Below are 10,540 nucleotides of genomic sequence, written 5' to 3' on the forward strand. Positions count from 1 at the left end.
ACATAAAAAATTCAGAAATCCACTAATTACGATATTTATCTGGAATTCTGAACCAAATATCTTCATAGAAGCTGATGCCACCACACTTTAAGTTTTCCTGCTTGTAATGAAAGATTAGCTGAAAAGTCCTCCATGATGTGGTATATGCTACTAGGATAACTCTTCATCGTTCTTACAAATTTATATGTGGGTTCAGGATCATGCAGTTCTGTTAACAATAGTTAAGTTCTCCAGGAGAAATGGATGCTGATATGAAATCGTTATATAATTTTTCTTTAGATTAGTTTTAGACAACTATGAATACTACATCCTTTGGAATAGTCAAGAAAGGAAGACCTTTGAATTTTTCAGTGGAATTCAAAGTAGATGAAGCTACTTTGATAATCTAAGTTTGAAATATATTGGTTTAGCTGGGGACCAATTATAGGGGTTGGTTTAGAAGAAAAATAGTTTTAGGTGAAGATAAAATACCGACAAAGTGAAGGTAAACCAGGACGGAAAGTTTTTGGTTATCTCTATTTTTTTCCCCATAGGAGATCCACATGGAGATTGGACGGATTTTGGGGAAATCTTTCACTAGGATAGCCTATGTTTTTTAAGGTTGTCCTAGGCGAGTAAGGCGCCCTGGCTGCCAAGGCGACAATGTTTTGTGAAAATAGTTGCAGGTTGTTATCAAAAGCCGTTTACCTGTCGAATGAGTTAGTTTAGAAACCTTTGCACTTCGCTTCACCCCTAATAACTTAGAGAGTAATAACATTCCCACATTCAGAGTTCCTAGAAAGGTAGGAGAGAATGAAGCATGACTAAGATAGTGAATCAGAGTTCACAACAATTACATTGGGCCTATGTCCATTGTACAAGTGGTAAGTAGATGTGTTTTCGGATTCTAGGTTGGTTGCTTCCCTAATCAATGAAGCACCAAGATGAATATAGATGTGTTTTCGGGTTCTAGGCTTGGATCTCTAATACAACAACGTTTCACACATTAACTTTCATGGGGGTTATCCTCACTTATGTTTAAAATAAATTTTGGGACTCATAAATAGAGTTGTCTGCACATTCTCTAGACCCTTCAGAACATAAGGTATAGGTTTTGAATTCTCGAATTTTTATTGAATGAGATTATAGCAGTTGGTCAACTTACCACATCTTTCCCTGCATTGATCACGAAGATTATGTTGTTTTGGGGATGTGTTTCGGAGTCTAGTCAGGTTAAGTTGAAGTTGCATGAGAGTGCATGTATTTATCAGGAGTGTATTCAGAAGGAGTGGAATTTGGCTGAAGTTTAGGCTGCTGAGATGGAATTGGAGGAAGATGCAGCCTGTTTTGATGCAGGAGCTTTGGAAAGGGCTACTACAGAGATAGCCCGTTTCTTATTACTTCATCATGGCCTAAGAACTCTTCATAACCAGTATGAGACGATTCGTACAGGCCAACGTTCTCTTAGTGACCTCTGTGAGGCTATCCAGACTAGGCAAGGTACAATTCTCCATAACCAAGAGAAGCTTCAGTCTAATATTCAGTTGCTCGGTGATAGTCACGAGGATCTCCAGGCTAACATGGAGACTCTCGCTCGTACTCATACTGAGTGTTGGGAAGCCATGGATGTTGTATTGGAATAACAACGCACGTTTCAAGATGAAGTTATACGACGCCTGTCATCTCACGATGGTTCTTCCTCTGCTGACTCTGGAAGGCGTGAGCGTCGTCGACGTAGGACAAATGGCTTTGGCCCTTCCTCTTCTCGTGGCTAGTTTCATTGTATTATTTTTAAGAATATTTTCCTATTTTAGTAGAATTTTTATTCCTAGTTGTGTAGTTAAGTAGTTAATCTTGAATTATGTAAGTTGGTTACTATTTGAATTTCAAGTTGGTTTAATTTTTTGTCCAAATATGTTATCTATTTTTCATGAATCCCACCTTTTTGACTTGTTTGGGGGTGGCATTATTTGTTTAGCATTGTATTTTACCATATCCACATGTTTTTGAATTAATATTGCAATGTTTAAGGAATATAGTTTATATATGAGCATGCTGCTAATGTGGTGTAGCTAGAATTAGCTACTGTTGTTTGGTGCAACCTCAAAGGTTAAAGGTATTAAGATTTCTATTTGATAGGCTATTTAAAACCATATAGAATTGCTGCTGTGAGCCTGCTCTCGGCTATTTCTATTTTGGTTTTAGCAACCCTTTTCTTATTCCATCTCTTTCCTTATCAATTTGGGAACCTTGGGGACCTTTGTTTAAGAAACTAGTGCTCTATAAATGCATGTCAAGCCATATACTTCACACTGCACCTCTCATATTCATACCACAGGTCTTGCTCCAAGCGCACATGCCCTTATTTTGCACTAATACAGAGCGCGCCCGCGCCCAAATTCCAGTATTGCAGATTTTCCTTTTGTCAGAAGAGAGCACGCCTCCCTCACATAAGCCGATCCGAAGGCCAGCATACTACGTGCTTCAACATACCTCCGTTTTTTTTCGGGGGTTTCTACTGATCCACTTACATGAGTTGATTCGTGTGTTTGTTAGCTATGAACTCTCCTCAAATTATACCCGAGCAGTCCTTTGAAGAATTGCTCGAGAGTGACACCTATGGGTATTGGTTCCTCAACTTGATTATATAGTCAAGATGGCAGCCTCTAATGGTAAGTGCTGATGAAACTTATCCTCTTGCACTTACTGCTTATTTCTATGATAATTGTAGGTTCTTTTATCGACCAGATGGGGAACAAGTATTCTCTGTCACCATTGATGATGCAACAATGGATTTAAGCAAGTTTTTGTTGGCCTTTGCTATTGGACTTTCTATGCTTGCTGCCCAAAACTCATGGGGCTATATGGCTGATAATATGTACATCTACAACTATGAGTATTTGCATGAGACCTATGGGGCGGAGATTTTTCGTGTAGAGGACCAAGGACAATATAACGTAGCCATTGGTAGCTTGTCCCTTAATTTAGGCACTATTATGTTCTTTATCATGCTGAATATCTTAGGGGAATGGCGTTTTTCTTCTGCAAATAACACCAATTGTGACTTCTTCCTTGCTCTAGCTGAGGGACGTATGTTATATGACCTTCCCCAGACATTAGTGTCTAGTTTAGCACGAGCCCATAGTATGAAGCATAAGTACCTTCTTATGCCTGTCTTGGTTTGTGCATAATGCTATGTTTCTTTCCTGAGTTCTGTACCTGTTTCACGGATTGGGTTGGGGTTACATTATGAGACCTACCAATTGCATTATACGCTCTTTCCGTGCTATGATTTGGTCGGGGTGGCGGCTACAACCTAATTGGGTTACCCCTTACAGCCCATCCTACCAAGTGGCACTTAACAGGTTAGAAAAGGTAGATGATAAATGGCGTGAGGCCTGGCAGATTATCATGGCTTGGCAGGACGCAAAATAACCTCACTTCTTTATAGAAGGGGAGGACAACGCGTAGTGCTGGATATAAGGTAAGTTTTACTTTCTGTTAGTGTCTGCTTATGCCCCAAGCAATTTAATTCTTGTTATTCCCATAATGGGTGGAACTCTTATAGGAGTTGCGTCTGTTTTTCTTTACTTATATTAGTATGTTCTAAATTTGTTTTGCAGGTGTTCTAAAATTTTCACGCGTTTTCATGGTATTTTCTATCCTTCTTATTTCTATACTTTGAGGACAAAGTATGTTTTTGTTTGGGGGTGACATAAAAACGAGGGTAATTTAAGGCACCTATTAGGATATATATATGTATAATATGCACTTTGTTTTCTAGTAAAAAAATAAAAAAAATATAAATAAAAAGTATTTATACTATGCACTTAGGAATATTGGTATTGTTTCTTTTTCTGTGATGATAGTAGTCTAGAAGTTTCACATTAGCTCTTAAATTAGAATATTTTTTAGAAACATAGGTTAATATGTAGGTAATAGTCATTGCATCTTTCCATAAATATATTGCATGAACATCTATGTTGTATTGGTAGTAAGTTTCTGAAACCTAGGCTAGAATTCTTATTCTACAAAATCTGTGAGAATATAGCCTAAAAGCCTTATATGAGTGAAATATTTGAGTAATAACACAAGAGAGAAGTAAATTCCGAATAGAGAAATCACACGTCCACTTGTTTGATAACTATACCATATCCTAAGCGAGAATTTAGGCCCTTTTTAGATCGATATAACCAGAAGTTCAAACCTATATGAAATTATTTTCCACTAGTCGCCCCCCGAGCCTTTATTTAGCCTTTTTACAAACCACAAATCTTTTACCCTTTTATAAAAACAAAATAAAAATAAAATCAGACTACCCATTTTTGAATGAGTCTGAAAAGTAGGATGAAATGGAATAAAGAAAAGAGAAAGACATGTGGAAAACCAATAATTTGTTAGTTGCTTCAAATAAAAAAAGAAAAGAAAGTTTCCATCCAAAGAAAAGAAAAGAAAAGAAAAAAATATATAAATAAAATAAAATGTTAGAACTCCAAAAAAACAAGAATCAAAAGAGTCAAAAGCCAAAAGAAAAGAAAAATGGCTAAGGATGGAAACAAAGTGTAAAAGCAAAGTAAGAACAAGATTTTCTCTAGTTACATAATATGAAGACCCTATTTTTTCAAACTTGTCTTTTTGAATATCCATTTCCTTTCTTCTTAAACTGGCTATCACCTAATCCCCACAACATCTAATAAAGACCTCTAGCTCAATTAGGAATATGTTAGTGTGATAGTAAGTGGCAGATGTGTTTGATCGACCTTGGATCCCTTATACGTCATTGAGATTGTGAGGAAAAGTGTGCCCATTGCACACTGGACTGAGCGAAACTTGAGTGGAAAAATCAGAGTATTTTTGTCTTGACATATTTGTGAGGACCTACTTAAAGATGTTATTCCAAAGTTTCATAAATGGATCTGTTATTGCATTTCATAGCATAGTTCATTATATATATGTTTATCTGTAGACGATTAATTATTATGCACATATTAGCTTAGGTTTCGAATTGATTATTCTTTATTAATTGCTAATGAGATGTATAGATATTTGAGAATAAATATGGAAACATTAATTTTATTTCTTAGTCGTTGTAGTATAAATAAAATTTGTTAGTATTTTCTCTGTAAAACTCTCACGAGGCTATAACTCGTCTACTAGGGAATTCATAGTGGTTTAAAGCCTTATTGCATATGGTCAATACAATCGCAGTCGGCGAAATGAGATTAGTTAGAACTCCATTTTTGGTCACTTATTTTAATTCTCATATTTACTTAAGGACAAGCAAAATGTTGTTTGGGGTGGTTTGATAAGAGCCCAAAACTATAGTTTTAACCCCTTAATAATATTATATTTAGACTAATTATGTTTATAATAAATAAGAGTTAGTACTGTTTATGTATTTTTGTGTATTTTAGGTATTGGAGTCAACTATGCGAAAAAATATGTCACTTTTGCAAGAGAAAGGAGCAAAGGTTGGTTGCTAAGAAGTTTTATGGTTAAAGCCCAAGTTTCAAGGAGAAAAAGTCTTTTTAAAACCCGGTCAAAGCTGAAAAGTCAAAGTCAACACAGGTAGAAATATAGTATAAAAGTCAACAAAATTTCCCCAGGTTGTATCTTTGGACTCAGACTTCAGAATTGGGCTTATTATATGTGAAAACGACCGGCTCGGAAAGAGATTTCTAATGGTCCAGGTCTTGATCCAATTAGAGGAGTAAAAGTGGACAAAAGGTCTATTACAGTAATTTCCAGTAGAAAAACCCTTTTTGAACTTAAGTAATTAGATTTTGGGCTTGATTTAGTGGCCCAAAACATAGCTCCAAAGCCCATGCATAAAATTATAAATCTAGCCCTCTCCTATATAAAGAGGACAAAGACAAAACTCTAAAATACTCACCCTCCCATTAGTTAGAATAATTTATAGTCTAAATCTAGTTTTATGTTTTATTAGCCTAGCCACCATTAATACAGTTCAAGTTATTTTTAATCAAGTAGTTCTTTCATTATGTCTTCTTCTTCTTATTATTTATTCAATGATAGTCTAATGATCCATAGCTAAACCTCCATTAGAGGGGTTTGATGAAGCTTTGATGAAGACTTGATGTGTTAAGTATAAAATAGTTGTATTTAAGAGTTTCAAATCTAGAGGTTAGTTCATTCACAATGAGAATGGATTTCAACTTCCTCTTATGCTAATTATTACTTGGTTAAAGATGCCATGAATAATTAGGGATAAAAATACCTAATCTTTATGTTGAGCCTTGTGTGAAAACATAAAGATTAGGGCTGCAACAAATTTATACTAGCATGTTAGGGATTAATCAAGGTGGATATCAAATCTTCCTAATTCCTTCTTCATATTCACATCTTACTTTCTAATTGTCATAGTTCAATTTAGAATATATTCAATCATAGTTATTGCCATATTAGTTATATTTAGAATAATTACTCTCGTATTGTTTAATTGTTAATCATTAAGTGAATTAGTTATTTTCTAAGCCACTAAGAGTGGAACAAAGTCTTACTCTAGTTTTATTCCATGATAATTGAAAGTAGAACTTTGATAGAAAAATATGTAAATTATCGTTTACTTCTTCCAAGCATAATTAGCATAAGATAGGTAAAAGCAGTATTTACCTTATTATCACATGCCAAAAGTTAGCACACCTTTCCTACCTACAAGTCTAGTCAAGCATTTACTGTTTTGTCTTGTCTTTTCTTACAAGGCATCACAAAAGTGTCCATAACTTGCCACTTGTCCATGTGTGATGACTCTTCACTTCTTGTGGAGCCGCAGAGTGGGTCCACATGCTATATCCAGTGGCAGCCCGGGATGTTGACATTTTTACAACTTCCTGCCTTTGCGTAGAACTTGTCGCCCTGGTCGTTCTGGCAGTTCACTTGCCAAAATCGGAGTCTAGGTTTGAAAGATATGAGCTTTGGAAGTTTGCTGCTTCTTTGCACATAATCCCGTTCTGCAATGGTTCTGTCCCATTGGAATCTTCAACTTTAGGCAGGCTTTGTTGGGCTTCACTAGGGCTGAGTGGGAAGACTTCAAGTATGCACAGTATTCTCATGCTTTGATGCAGGTTTTATCATCATATTCACGTTAACTGCGAAAACCTTAAAAAGTACGAAAATATAATTATTTTATGATTATTAAATACATAATTAACCAAAATGCTATGTCTCTACAGGGTTTAGTATTACAGTTTTAGGTGCTTATCAGGTTCAATAAAGAGTCGACACGAAAGTTGCCTAAGATCACATGTTATGGTTTGTTTTAAAAAATTAGCGTTTAGAATCACGACTTTTGAGTATGAGTATCTTAAAACATCTATCCATAGTTTTCAAAACTAGAGGATATAAAAATGAAAATGATACTCCCCGAAGTAACCAAAATGATACCGGATCAACGTATAATTTTATCTTGAGAAAAACAATTACACATACACACACACACACACACACACACACACACACATTTCATATGTGCCCGTTTAGATAGTTGTTTACATACTTTAAGTTTCACACTTTTTATTTCTTCGATCGTTATTGTAATATCATGCAAGCATGTTAGATCTTTTGCATTACATATGTTTTCAAAAATACAAAAACCCAAAAAGTTCATAGTAGAATAATTAACCCTAGTACAATAAACTATGTATTTCTCGTTATATATCAAACAACCCACGCCCCAAACTTATTTGGGGGTGGCATGATAAAAGTAAAAACGATAGTTTTACCTACGAATAAGTACGAGACTCAAATGCAAGTAAAACTAAAGCTATTTTCGTGCTAGGTTTATCAAAGTTCTCTACTCTCGATGCTATCGCAATAGAGTTGGAGTAGAAGATTCGTTCCACTCCTAGTTATTTAGAATTAACGTTGACTAAGATTATCGGTCTATCCAAAGTTAATGAGAGAATGATGGAAATTATACTACGATGGAAATTTGTACTAACAAGATACGATAATTCAAACTACGGGATTTCTAAATTGATACTATATGATAAGGAATTAGGGGAGATTGATTCAACCTTAACTCGACTTAATTAACTAGCGAAGATTCGTCGTGATCCAAATTTTAATGCTTTCACATAACAAAAATGGTATTTCTAATCCCTAATTATTCATGGCAATCTCTACCAAATAATAACTAGCATGTGAAACAATCAAACCCATTCTCATGGTGAACTAATTACTTTTTAGAATTGAATAGATTATCACGACGATTTCTAAACTAACAAAATCAAGTTTTCATCAAGGCTTCCTCAAACCCCTCTAATGGAGGTTTTAGCCTTGAATCATTACGCTATCATTTCTCAAACAAGAACTCATAGAACAACCCATTATTGATATAAATGATTAACTTATAAATCTAATTTGAACAACAATAGTAATGATTTCAATCGAATTAAACAAGAATTGAAACTAAATTAGCACTAAGATCATGAATACTAATTATTAATGAAGACAAACTAATTCTAAATAAGAATTAAATCAATAACTAAATGGAAATGAAAACTAATACTTTATTATAAAGCTAAATATGATTCTAGAATAATAATCTATTTTGTTCTACAACTAAATAATGGAATGTAAAACTAGATCTAAGATAAGCTATTGAAAACTAATTAATGGAGTCTAAAACTAGATCTAAAATTATTGGTTAATGGCTACCTAAAAACTAGATTTTTAAGAGTTAAGTCTTGTGTCTTTAAATGGAGGAGACCAGATCCACATTTTCGTGCATGGGCTGAGGAGCTATGTTTTGGGCTGGAAAATCGAGCCCAAAGCCCAATTTCTTCAGTCTACAGAGGCCTTTTCAGTTGGATTTGACTTCAACAGACTTTTCGTCCCTTTCTACTCCTCTGATTGGGTCAAGGCTTAGACCATTGGAAAGCTCTTTGCCGGTCGTTTTGACATAAGGTAGGCCCAATTCCGAGGTCTGAGTCCAAAAATACGGTCTTCGGAAGTTTTGCTAACTTTGTGTGCTGTTTCTGCCCGCGTTGACTTTGACTTTTCAGCTTTGACCGAGCTTTTTAAATGCTTTTTCTCCTTGAATCTTGGCCTTTAATCACAGAACTTCTTAGCAACCAACCCTTGCTCCTTTATCTCACAAAAGTGACACATTCCTGCACATAATTGACTCCAATGCCTGAAATACATAAAAGTACGTAATCAACATTAACTCTTATTTATTACTCGCATAATTGGTCTAAAAGTATTATTGTTAAGGGGTTAAAACTACAGTTTTGGGCTCTTATCATGACATATTTTTATCATGAAGAACAGAATACAGGTGTATCACCGTTTTCACTCATGTTTCTATGATAATATCTTTCCTTATCTCTTCATACTTTGAGGATAAAACATATTTCTATTTGGGGGTGGTAAAGTAACTTTTGCAAAAAATAGACATTTCTTAGATTAGATATAGTAGTATATTTCTTCCTTTCTTAAAAACATTTTCGAAAAAAGACCAAAAATATTTTTCTGTTTAGTATTAAAAGTCTTGTTTCCTTTTTCTATGATGAATACAAAGTTTAGAAGTCTCATTGTAGCAATATAATAAGGATTCATTATTCGAACTTAGACTAATATACGTGTAATAGTTTCTGCATCTTTTCATGAATGATATGGATACACATTTGATTGTATATAGCAGTGAGTTTCCGAGACAAATGTTAGAACAATTAAGTTCCATATCTTGTGATAATCTAGCCAAAAGTCTCATCTGAATGATTATTGAGTGATGACATATAGGATGTCCGGATAGAAAGACCACACGTCCACTTACTTGATCACTGTCGGGGCAAAAAGTTAACCCGACACTCCCGATGTGATGGTGCTTCCGAAATCTCGAAAGAGATGGGATTGGGATTTTTGAGGAAGAGAGACTGCACCAACGTACGTTCTGGTTGCCTACGTAACCAGTGAGGAATCCAGGATCAAGTCTCTTAAAACGTAGTTCTGGAGGCTGCAGAAGCCTCCGTATATATAGTAATCCCCTGCCTTGGCGGCCAAGAAAGGGATTTTCAGAGATTGCCTTCCATGATGAATCCTAGTATGATCCTATCTAAAATAGGATCATTCCCCAAGATTTCATCATATCCTTGTGCAAGATCTTATCGGATTGCACTAGAATTTCTCGCCTCTACGTATCGGGTTACTGGATTAGAATCATCCGAACGGATTGGATCCATGAACTTGGGCCACCCGGACGGGCTCTAGACCTGTTCTGAACTTTGACGGATTAGAAGACCGAATGATCCAAAAGTGTTTATTTGGATAGCCACTGGACTGATCCGCCGCTAGTCCCACATCCGGTCCATGATCCGAGTACACTTTGGACTGGAAATATAATGTAGGGTACACACAATCACCACGCCATATCCTAGGAGAGAATTTATGCCTCTTTTGGATCGATATAGCCAAATAAATGTTAAAAACTGAAGTAGACTAGTTTGGAGTATCTCAAAGATTTTTTATGTAGTTCACCATAGATTATTTAGAGTTTGAATGTTGGGAGTTGAAGAAAGGAAGGTAGACTCTTAGTTTA

This window comes from Coptis chinensis, chromosome 2, assembly GCF_015680905.1.
Source record: "Coptis chinensis isolate HL-2020 chromosome 2, ASM1568090v1, whole genome shotgun sequence".
NCBI lineage: Eukaryota > Viridiplantae > Streptophyta > Magnoliopsida > Ranunculales > Ranunculaceae > Coptis > Coptis chinensis.